The 11921-nt window shown below is 35.1% G+C and overlaps 3 long non-coding RNA genes across 3 annotated transcripts; all 3 read left to right on the top strand.

Moving 5' to 3' along the window:
• Positions 1 to 1088: 1088 nt before the first annotated feature.
• On the top strand, positions 1089 to 2134 carry LOC103132716 (uncharacterized). Its single transcript, XR_475606.2, has 4 exons — positions 1089 to 1185; positions 1307 to 1330; positions 1427 to 1468; positions 2113 to 2134. It is a non-coding gene; the product is annotated as an uncharacterized LOC103132716 (long non-coding RNA).
• A 3813-nt stretch (positions 2135 to 5947) lies between these two features.
• LOC103132715 (uncharacterized) lies at positions 5948 to 6927 on the top strand. Its single transcript, XR_475605.2, has 5 exons — positions 5948 to 6031; positions 6117 to 6196; positions 6542 to 6583; positions 6705 to 6728; positions 6825 to 6927. It is a non-coding gene; the product is annotated as an uncharacterized LOC103132715 (long non-coding RNA).
• A 2575-nt stretch (positions 6928 to 9502) lies between these two features.
• On the top strand, positions 9503 to 10201 carry LOC107835212 (uncharacterized). Its single transcript, XR_001661038.1, has 3 exons — positions 9503 to 9679; positions 9938 to 10020; positions 10118 to 10201. It is a non-coding gene; the product is annotated as an uncharacterized LOC107835212 (long non-coding RNA).
• The last annotated feature ends 1720 nt before the right edge of the window (positions 10202 to 11921 follow it).

The raw sequence follows: 11921 nt of genomic DNA, 5'->3' as shown, positions 1-11921 counted from the left end.
ACATGACAACCAGTTTTCCTTGAGTCCCCAAACGTTTGAAACTCAATCAGTTTAAGAAGCTCAACTATAGTCATAATTTCTTAATTTCATCTTTCGCAACATGTTTCTCCACAGGAATATCAAATTGTTCAGTAATACACAGCAGGTCATCTTTAAGACACATCTTATGACTAGGATCCTGAATGAACTTCTACAAGTTGAAGCTCATCTCCAAACAGTCACAAATATCTCAAATATTGGTTGTGATCAGCTCTGGTCATTTTATATCCCAGACGAGCCCCCACTTGTTTTATGGCCACCGCCTTTTGAGGAGGGGGGAATAACACGACAACACGTTTGTCTTTGCAAATGTTCCTATATCCAGTTGCAAACTGTAAAATTGTTCAGTTGCAAGGAAAACTTAGAAACTTCAGTCATTATTTGCACTGATGAGAAGACATTTCATTTGACATATGTTTGCTATAAGGAGATAAACATTAAATTCCCACATTTAGAGTCACCCTGCAGGTTGAATATGCTGGACCAGTAAAACATCGACTCTTACATACTGATTCTTCCAGCCTCAATACAAGGAAGCTTTTGAACAAACACTATTTAAATCTATATTTTACCAAAATCCACACCTGCTTTTATAGCATATTCTGTTGAAAATGTTCATGTTACAGAGGTGATCTTATCATTTACACTTAAAAAGTTAATCAATGAATATCATACTGTATTTATGTGGCTGAATTCCCACCTTCTGATTACCTTATTGATTTCCTTTCTGTCCCACATTGACACAAACTGTTTTATACTGATAAAAAGTCGTTCCATCATATTTTGTCATCTCAGGAACTGAACTTTCTATATAATATCTAAACAAGCAGAAACTAATAGCCCTTTTTATGTATTTATCCCATTAAGGGAGACGTAGATTTAGAATCAGAAGGAGATGATAAAACTGAATATTTGAATTTTATCCACTAAGTTACAGATAAAAATAAACTGTTACGATTCTTTATTTCTACAGATTGTCTGATCTAATTTAGTCATAAATCTCTTAAGAAAACTTTCAAAAACATTTTGTACAATAGATATACATTTTTTTAATGATTTATGATTGTAAAGATATTCAATAATCCCAACCTTTACCTTCCCCATGTGACAGCGAGGAAACTGAGATTGAGGAAACGTTTTATGAAGGTAAGTTCATGTTTTTTTATATGTGTCTATTTTACCTATAATGAGTCAAATTAATTATTTTTAGGATATAAAGTCTAACTCTGATCTTTGCTAAACTAATCTCTTCTTCCTGAAGCCGAAGTTGGAAACTGGACAGAACCAGCAGGTCAGAAACGTTTTCACCTCATTTTAGATATATTTGTTTTACTCTGCTATGTTAAGCAGAAGATAATGTTAGACGTCTTTTATGTATATATTTCAGATGTAGAAAATGGACCTGAAGCGGAGGAGGCTGATCCACAGGGTGAGTTAGTTTCCATTAAGTCCAGATTTTACTCTTGGAATCGTCTCCATCTACAGAAACACTGAGACCGTTTTCAGTCAATATGATCAACAACTTGGAAGAATTTTCTTTCTCTCTGCTCCAAAAAAGAAAAAGTAAAGAAACATTTACAACTTTGATGAATTTGGGATCATCTCTGGTGGAAGAAAGTAGAAGAAAATTAGAGCCTACATGATAACTTTCATACTTTTGGAGTAATACAACTCAACCACACATTATCCACATGACTTTGTACCTTTTGGGTCTGATTAATTATTTTTGTAATGTTGTTGCATGCTATGGAGAATAATTCTGTTCAATGATGCAATCATGATCTATTTTCAGTTTCCTGAGTCCCACAGCATCATAGGTCCTCCACCATGCTTACATTTTCCTTGTTTTAGGCCATATATGTCAGGACTGTTGTAGGTTTGAGCCCAGTTGAGTTTAATGAACTCCATGTTGGAATGTTGTCACTCTGTCATTATGAAGTGTAATAAAATATCACTTTCACTGAAGGTTTAACCACATAAACAGACCAACAGATGCAGCCTTCACTGAACATTATGTCTGGGATATGATGATCTATGTGAAGTTGACCTGAGTCGGCATCTGTTTGTCTGCAGCAACAAATGATCTGCTTAGGAGCAAAATTCAAAATTTAAAAATTATATTTTGAAGTTTTAAAATATTTCCTCTGTATGATAATTAAATAATCAAGATATAAGGAACTTGTATTTGTATCTAAAACAGACTTGGTGTGTATTTGTATTTGTGTCATCATAGCTCATGTTACATTTTAGAAACTAAACTTTGGTTTTGATTAAACTGGTTCATAAATCAAAGCCTGAGCTTCTCTGTGTTTATTCTTTATGTAGAGAGACCAACTTTCTCTCTTCTTCAGAGTATGTATACATCTTAATCCAAAAATGATTTATGCTTTTGGAACTTGATCACCAAATGCTTCACAGGTGACGAATCGATCAGCTGAAGGTCAGTTGAGCGACATCAGAGAGCGGAGATGCCAACCGAAGGAGCTCAGTCTGGCATTTCTTACATTTCCTTAAACATTTCAATTCTGCTGCTTCAATATCATAAAAAACTGACCAAAAATATACTAGGTACTAGTTTTAGTCCCTATGCACAGACACCTTCTGCTTGTAGTGTAAGAGAAAGCAACTTATTCCTTCTAACAACTTTCCAAATAAAGTCTTTAGCACTGATAAAAAGTAAAAGATGTGTGTGTGTGTGTGTGTGTGTGTGTGGGAGGGGGGGGGTGTGTGCGTGTGTGTCTGTATTATTAAGCAACACATTTTTCCCACTTCCATTTTTTAGTGTTACTGTTTCCTTGGACACTGTTAAGTAATTGTTCCTGTGATTTTTTTACTGCTTAAATTTAAGTTTTACGGTTCAAAAACATCTGATGTGCCTTTAAAGAAGATTTTATTTCACACTCAGCTGTGTAATCAAACCTAGAGCTCTTCACTTTAGCATTTTTACAACAGAACTGTATCAATGTACCCAAGAATCCTGAAACAAAATATTCAAATTGGAAATCCTTCTGTCAAATATTAAATCTAAATATTAGAACAGCTCCTGCTTCATGTCTCTCAGCTGCTGTAACTTAAACTGCTCTCCTTGGATAAGAAAAGTTAAAAAAGTCATAACAAAAATGTTATCAGTTCATAAGCGTGAAAAATATTTGTATCAACAAACTTCACAGCAGGTGAATCTGTCTGTGAAAAACAGACATGGCTTCCCACCTAAAGCCAATATTTAGTTTTCCTGAAACTCAAAGGTGGAGATGTTTTCAGAGCAAACAGGCTGACAGCTCAGTTACATTGTAACTACAACTTCCTTTTCATCTCTTTGTTTTGCAAGGTGTTTTTATTTTTTATTTGTTTTTGGTTAATACAAAGATTATCTGATTATCTTTGGTACTTGACCCTAACAACCTGATACAGAGGTATGTCAGCGCCATCTGGTGGATAAATGCAGAAATAAAAAAAAATCCATATCAATCTGAAGAATAGAATAGAATAGAATAAAAATTAATAGAATAGAAAAGAAAAGAATAGGAAAGAATAGCATGAAACTGAAGAACTCTTTGCAGCTTTCATTTTTATTGAACTCCTTTCTATTCATTTTCATTAAACTTTTAATAGTCGACTTTTCCTGCTAACTGCCTAAATAGTTATAATATTTGTAATGTATACTCAGGATCTCAATATTATTAAATAATGTGGTCACTGAGTGAGAAAGCTTTGTTATTGGATTTAGCATTAGCATCATCTATATTGTTTTCCTAAGGTGCCCTTAATTTATTCACATTTTTAAGTGAAATTTAGTCAAGTTGCAGGGTTTAAACTGAATAAAACCAAAAGCTTCATACAAAAAATTACATCATTTCAATTTTATTTTTTTTTAATTCCCGAGTTTCTAAATATTGATTTTGTCTGATTTCCTACAGTTTATGTGCAGAAATCTTTGAGCAAACTCATGTGACAAGTAATAACAGATATATCTTAGGAATGTTAGAATATCTCAATATGCTGTTGGAACGGAAGATCTTTAACTTTTTACAAGTATTACAGAGTTTTTAGTAAAAGAAACAAAACGTATAAACGTTCTACAGATTGTTTTTCTAATATATGTCAACATTAAAATTCATCCATCCGCCATGACTTCCAGTGAAATCTGATAAGGATCAATGACAGAAAAACAAACAGGTTTTATCTCAGTCCTCAGAGTTTCTTAGTTCATGACTTTGACCTGAAAACGTCATAAACATTTACAGCCACAGCAACATATTAAAGAACAACCTACATCAGGAAACTAATGATGTTCTTCATAGATGACATATTGCACATTTATATTTCATCCTTTTCTTTTTACATTAATCAATGTGTTATTAATTTATCTCCTGAGGAATCTTTTATTCTAACATTGTTTTACATCTGGATTTGCATGAACATTTAAACCTAAAGACTGGATTTATGCCAGAACACATCCATGTGAGCTGTAGTTTATTATTTTACTCTTTTCTTACCTTTTTTCTCATTTTCTTTCACTGACTTAAATATAATAAGCACAAAGATGTCCTTCTCAGTAAATGAATAACCCTGTTCATTTACTGAGATTCTTTGGAAGTTCTTTGGAAACTCAGGTATCAATAATCAGCTGCAGGCATTAATGAACAACCTGTCTGCTCTGTCTCCATGGTAACATGGTGAAGGTGTTTTACACTCAGAAGAAATTAAAGAAACAAATAAACATCTTCTCTGTTCTAATTTAACAAAATAATTTACATTTTCTTGACATTTATGTTCCTTTGAACAAGTAAACTCACTCTTTGTGTTTCTCCTTATTTTATCATGTTTAAACCACAAACGCATCCCTGCTCCAAAACACCTGAATCAAACGACAGAAGGACCTGATAACCAACAGTCCTGGTCACGAATCCTTCCTTTGATTCCTGTGTGTTGGAACAGGAAGTCATCCTCCTACAGGAGTGTAGGAGCAGACAACTTTAAGATGTCTGCTCCAACACTCCTGGCTCCAATACTAGCTCATCAGCAGAGCTTTACTATATGCCAGTGAGACAGTTTCACTATTTAATTAAAGACTTTAAGGGACATATCTAAAAATTGCAGGCCTCAGGCCCTGGAGGAATGCAGTTGGAGACCACTGCCTTAGAGGAGCCAAAGCCAACGTTGTGTTTTCTCAAGGCTCACAGGAAATTCAGGACAGCTGACAGGTGGCAGACTGGACCCAGAACAGGTGTTGACAATGTGACCCCATACATGCCTGCTATAAAATGAGTTTGTTTTACAGCAATCTTAATTATTCTGCAGCTACACATGGCTGCAGCCATATGTTCAGATGTAATAGGGGTAAATATGTGAGACTACAGAGATTTTTCAAGATCATTTATAGAATTTGATTCTTATGATCTGGACACACGAGAGGAAACATCAACCTTTCCATTTATGCAAAGAGGGGAAAACTGCTGATCCCTCTCCAGCCAAGCGAATGGCAGATTTGGACATGTGAATTTTCAAGCTTGTATAAATAAACATGCACACAAATGTCCTAGTCATAACACAAGAAAGTTGAAGAATGACATTTTGTTGCTGTCGCTACTTCCTGGTTTCTGTGGACCTATTTGTAACTTGGTCTTGTTTGAAATAAAATCCTAATTTCTTCAGATAAATCTGTGTCCTGGGACTTTTCACTGAAACGTCTCACAAAGGGTTTTCAACATCACAACTCAGAACACAAAAACAGGAAATGAATTAATCAGGACAGGAAGTGCAAACTATATCCTTTTTCCAGAAAACCTTATCAGTGAAAATAATCTCTTATGCTGAAGTCATAAAGTCCAAATCACATCTTTGCTTGGATTTCACTGAAAGATTGTTATCAGTTTATTATTGACAGGTCTGTCCACGTTTCCTGGTCTGTCAGGATATAAGAGCAGCTGTTTTCCAGGACCTGCAGACAGAAGAGCTGAAGCTTGTCTGACGCTGAAGTGAAGGAAAAAAGGTAATTTTGATGCTGCTTTGATAAAAAGCTTTTATCTAACTTCAGTTATTTCTTTATTGAGCTGAGACTGCTTGTGCTTTTGAAGGTGATCTTCAATCTGCATCATGAAAACTCTGAATGTACTGATGTTTATTTGTGCCTTGATGGCTCTGAGTCAAGCTGCTGGTGAGTTGGAGACGTAGATTTAGCATCAGAAGGAGCCGATAAAACTGAATGTTTGTGTTTTATCTGCTAAGCTACAGATAAAAATAAACTGTTACTGATTTATTAATGTCACATATTGTTTTTATTTCTTCTTTAATTATGTAAAGCACCTTGAAATGCCTTGCTGCTGAAATGTGCTATACACATACAATTTGATTGATTTATTTCTACAGATTGTCTGATCTAATTTAAACATAAAGTCATAATAAGAAAACTTTCAAAAACATTTTTTACGATAGATATACATTTTTTTAATGATTTATGATTGTAAAGATATTCAATAATCACAACCTTTACCTTCCCCAGGTGCCAGCGAGGAAACTGAGATTGAGGAAACTTTTTATGAAGGTAAGTTCATGTTTTTTTATATGTGCCTATTTTACCTGTAATGAGTCAAATTAATTATTATTAGGAGATAAAGTCTAACTCTGATCTTTGCTAAACTAATCTCTTCTTCCTGATGCCAAAGTTGGAAACTGGACAGATCCAGCAGGTTAGAAACTTTTTCACCTCATTTCAGACATATTTGTTTTACTCTGCTGTATTAAGCAGAAGATAATGTTAGACGTCTTTTATGTATATATTTCAGATGTAGAAAATGGACCTGAAGCGGAGGAGGCTGATCCACAGGGTGAGTTAGTTTCCATTAAGTCCCAGATTTTACTCTTGGAATCGTCTCCATCTACAGAAACACTGAGAAAGTTTTCAGTCAATATGATCAACAACTTNATACTAGCTCATCAGCAGAGCTTTACTATATGCCAGTGAGACAGTTTCACTATTTAATTAAAGACTTTAAGGGACATATTTAAAATTGCAGGGCTCGGGGCCCTGGAGGAATGCAGTTAGAGACCACTGCCTTAGAGGAGTCAAAGTCAACGTTCTGTTTTCTCAAGGTTCAGGAAATTCAGAACAGCTGACAGGTGGCAGACTGGACCCAGTACAGGTGTTGACAATTTGACCCCATACATGCCTGCTATAAAATGAGTTTGTTTTATGGCAATCTTAATTATTCTGCAGCTACACATGGCTGCAGCCATATGTTCAGATGTAATAGGGGTAAATATGTGAGACTATCCTACAGAGATCTTTCAAGATCATTTATAGAATTTGATTCTTATGATCTGGACACACAAGAGGAAACATCAACCTCTCCGCTTATGCAAAGAGGGGAAAACTGCTGATCCCTCTCCAGCCAAGCGAATGGCAGATTTGGACATGTGAATTTTCAAACATGCACACAAATTTCCTAGTAATAACACAAGAAAGTAGAAGAATGACTTTTTGTTGCTGTCGCTACTTCCTGGTTTCTATGGACCTATTTGTAACTTGAGCTTGTTTGAAATAAAATCCTAATTTCTTCAGATAAGTCTGTGTCAACACTCACAGTAGTTGAAATCAAATACACTTCAGTGTTAATCTACCCAAAAACTAGTGTATATTGTCAAAAGTTAACACTACGAACGTGTTAATCCAACACAGAATGGTGTAAAGTATATATTAACATAGAAATCTGAGTTTTGAAATACTACTGGTAGGGTATGCTGTGGTGGTGCAGGGGTTAAGCATAGCCCACATATGAAGGCTCTAGTTTTCAATGTGGCTATCATGGGTTCGCTTCCTGGTCTTCCTTCTCTCATTACTCACTTTTTTTTGTCAGTTTAATACCAAATAAAAGCCACTAGAGCAATTAAAACCTTTTTTCCCCCAGAAACTACTGGCCATCTATAATCTCCAAATTCATTTTAAGACATTAGATGCTACAAAAACACCATTCGCAGAATTTAATCTTTTATTTCAAAACATCAAACAGCACTGGCAGCAATATACAACAAAGGTCATACATTCATGGTACTTTGCACTGAAGGTGAAGTGTGCTTTGAAAGTTCATCATTGGAAGTGGCCATGGATGGTCTTGTGATCACTGATGGTGAAGTGTCTTTGGTGCTGCTCTTGTTTTCAAGAATATAAAGGAGGAAGACTTCCAGCCTGGAAGGAAAAAAAGAAATATAGCAGAAACATTAGGATAATAAATAAATATTTTAAAAAGTAGTGTGAGCAAAACTAATCAGACTCACCTGTGTGTGTCACCATAGTCATTCAAATTACTCTGTCCACCTGGTTTACAAGACAAAGCATAAAAAAGTCAGAAATAATTACTAAAGAAATTAGTCAGCTTACAGAAAAAAATTTGGACAGTATTAAAAGTCGTGCCAACCTGTCTGAAGAAATGTTTTGAAGTCATCATAACAGGTTTCAATCACCAACATGACACACTGACAAAGAAAAAACATTTTGGCAGTTTTTAAATATGCCACAGGTACAGAACACCAGAGTCAAATGGCTCAATTGCCTCCTCACTGTGTAGATACGTCCTCCAGAGTCCTGCTAATCACCTAATTATTGTATTCAGGTGTGGTGCAGCAGCGGCACATCTAATGTTGCAGGACAGTGGCCCTCCAGGACTGGACTTTGACACCTGTGGCTTAGATCAAGCCAACGGTCCAGCACAGCCACTCCCCCATTTTGCAGTCTACAGCCAAAAACATAAAGAAAACGATCCAGCAGCTAAATAATGTTAACTCAAATGGCCTCCAGATTTTCCTGACAGTTTTAATGTTCGGTTAAGATAATAAACAGCCATATATACCGTGATATCCAAACAATGAAACGTACGTTAAGCAAACTGTGTATATGAATCTATACTCGTGTAAACGGAAAAAATAATCCCTCCATAAGAAATAGTCAAAAACATGATCGTTTTAACATGGAACTTACCTTGTTATAATAAGCTCCAGACAAGACGCCATACTGCTGCCTCCGCTCCTCAGGTAAACATGTGACGCAGAAGCAGAACAAGACGGCGTTGGCTGGGGTGCGGGGCTAATGACCGGGCCCAAATATTAAAGCTCATGTTAATTTAACTTTACAACATGGACATGCCCGCAACAGCGGGGCTAACAAGTTTCACCACCACAGAGAGCGACTATGTCATTTTGAATCCATCTGACATGAAGTACAACAAACCAAGAGAAGAACAGAAACATCAGGCTACTGGTCACTAATGATGAAACAACACAAATTCAAAACATGTTAACGTTCCGTAGCTCTAGCTAGTTTGCCATTTGTTGCCAAGTGACTGATGATGACGTTGTTGACGAGCTTTATCCAGAATGCACCTGGATATAATAAGGACGATTAATTTGTAGTTTTGTGTGTCATAAAGTCAAATATAAGAGTGAAAATAAAGCCAGTCATGTGGCACAACATTTTATTCAATACTTTACACTCACTATGACACTAAAATCAGTCAGTCTGGTAAAGTTTTTAGCAACCATGTGTCAACAATGGGGCACCGTACTATATAAGCTATCTAAACCAACACCATAATCAGTGTTGTTAGAAATCATTACTGGAATTTGTTAATTCTTTGGAGCTCTTCAGGTAATGTAACACCTACTGATACTCTTATTGTTGAATTAACATTGTATTCCCAACATTCCACACTTGCACTGGAAATCTGACACTTGTGTATTTGCTGTGTATATCCTTTTTGCAGAAAACTTTATCAGTGAAAATAATCACTTATGTTGAAGTCATGACGTTTTAATCACATCTTTGCTTGGATTTCACTGGAACATTATCCTGTTATTAGTTTATTATTGACAGGTTTGTCCATATTTCTGGTTTGGTGTCTGTCAGTGACAGGATATAAGAGCAGCTGTTTCCAGTACCTGCAGAGAGAAGAGCTGAAGTTTGTCTGACGCTGAAGTGAAGGAAAAAAGGTAATTTTGATTCTGCTTTGGTAAAAAAAAAAAAAAAAAAAACGAAATAACTTTAATTATTTCTTTATTGAGCTGAGACTGTTTGTGCTTTCTGAAGGTGATCTTCAATCTGCATCATGAAGACTCTGAATGTACTGATGTTTCTTTGTGCCTTGACGGCTCTGAGTCAAGCTGCTGGTGAGTTTCTATGACTTCCTGTGGATTCGCGTTAAGGGAGACGTAGATTTAGTATCAGAAGGAGATGATAAAACTGAATGTTTGAATTTTATCCACTGAGCTACAGATAAAAATAAACTGTTACTGATAAGGATTCTTTATTTCTACCAATTGTCTAATCTAATTTAATCACGTGTCATAATAAGAAAACTTTCAAAAANTTTTTATTTTCATATGTTTGCATATTTATATCTTTGTATGAATCTTGTGTTGATTGCCTGTCACGCTGGTTCTGTTGTGCATAAATTCCGGTTCTATTCTAATTCCCACATCAACTTAACTTACATCAAGTTCTTGAGTTTACAGTAACCATTCAGTTGTAAATCTTGCAAATTTCTTTGCAATAAACCAGACTTATTTCTGCTTGAGAAGAAAGTAATTCACATATAGTTTAATATTTATTCAAAATATATATATTACAGGAGTCATGTTGGAATAATTGCATCTGAAATTCCATTGAGTTGCGATGCTTCACCTTAAATAATGAACTGTATAATGTACATCAGAACAGCCCACACAGTTTATGACCAGACAGGAAACAGGAGCCTGAAATTTGAAAATGTTTTGGACATTTTTGGTGAGCAGAGAGGGTCAAAGATCTGCTGAAGGGAAAACTCCAGCAGCAGAAGTAACTAAATCTAAAACCCAGCTTTATTTGCAGACCAGCGCATTTCAGCTTGTGTCTGCTTTTATATGTTAATGATCAAACTTGATTCAAAATTTAAAAATTTTAAAATTATATTTTATTTATGCTGTGGAACTTGATCACCAAATGGTTCACAGGTGACCAATCAATCAGCTGAAGGTCAGTTGAGGGACATCAAAGAGTGGAGATACCAACTGAAGGAGTAAAACTAGAAAACTACCAAAATGCAAAGCTCAGAAATACCCAAATGACCAAATAAACTTAAAATAATAAAGATAATGACAGAACATAATTGTTTTTAGACCATGCAGACCCGTTAAAAGCAGATTTACATTTGTAAGTCTTTGTGGAATAAAGTTTTTCATAACTAATTTTTTAGCTTAATATTGAAAATGACGAAATAGTTTAATATGAATTTAAGTGTTTTAACCATGGACAGCTCCATCATAAAGCAGAGTTTATGTCTTATCAGAAGACTCAACAGTGACACCCAGTGGCTGTAATGGTGAAATGTTTCTGCTATCAGTGAAAGCTGAATGGATCATGGATTGACTCTGATGTGCATAATTTAGTAATTAGCAGATTTTTAGTATGAAATAAAAATGAAAATAGCTTTGAAGCCCCTTTAGCATAACTTTCATAATAATGCCTTTTGTCTTTTGGCTGCTGGTCCACTGAATACCAGAGCAGAAAATGTGTAGAAATGTTGACATGGAAGAAAAATTAAATGTCTGAATATAAATAATGCTGGAAATATTTGGATTCTACATTCTAGACTGAAATACACAATGGATAAAAAAATCTAATTCAAACAACTAAGGAGTCACGTAGAGCACAGAGAAAATAAATACAAGATAAAATAAGTAAACAGGAAGTAGGAAGGAGCTTTGTCTTCTTCCTACACCCTTTAGAAATATAGTATTTTGTGTTTGATTATGTCTATTTTTATCATCTTAATGTCTCTGACATTTGTTTACATGTTAGAAAGAATTATTTTAATTTCCAAAGTGGACAGATTTTTGTTTAACAGAGAAGTTGT

The sequence above is a fragment of the Poecilia formosa genome, unplaced genomic scaffold (genome assembly GCF_000485575.1).
Source record: "Poecilia formosa unplaced genomic scaffold, Poecilia_formosa-5.1.2 Scaffold1238, whole genome shotgun sequence".
Lineage (NCBI taxonomy): Eukaryota > Metazoa > Chordata > Actinopteri > Cyprinodontiformes > Poeciliidae > Poecilia > Poecilia formosa.
The sequence above is the reverse complement of the archived record's forward strand: the minus strand, read 5'-3'. Positions and strand labels throughout refer to the sequence as shown.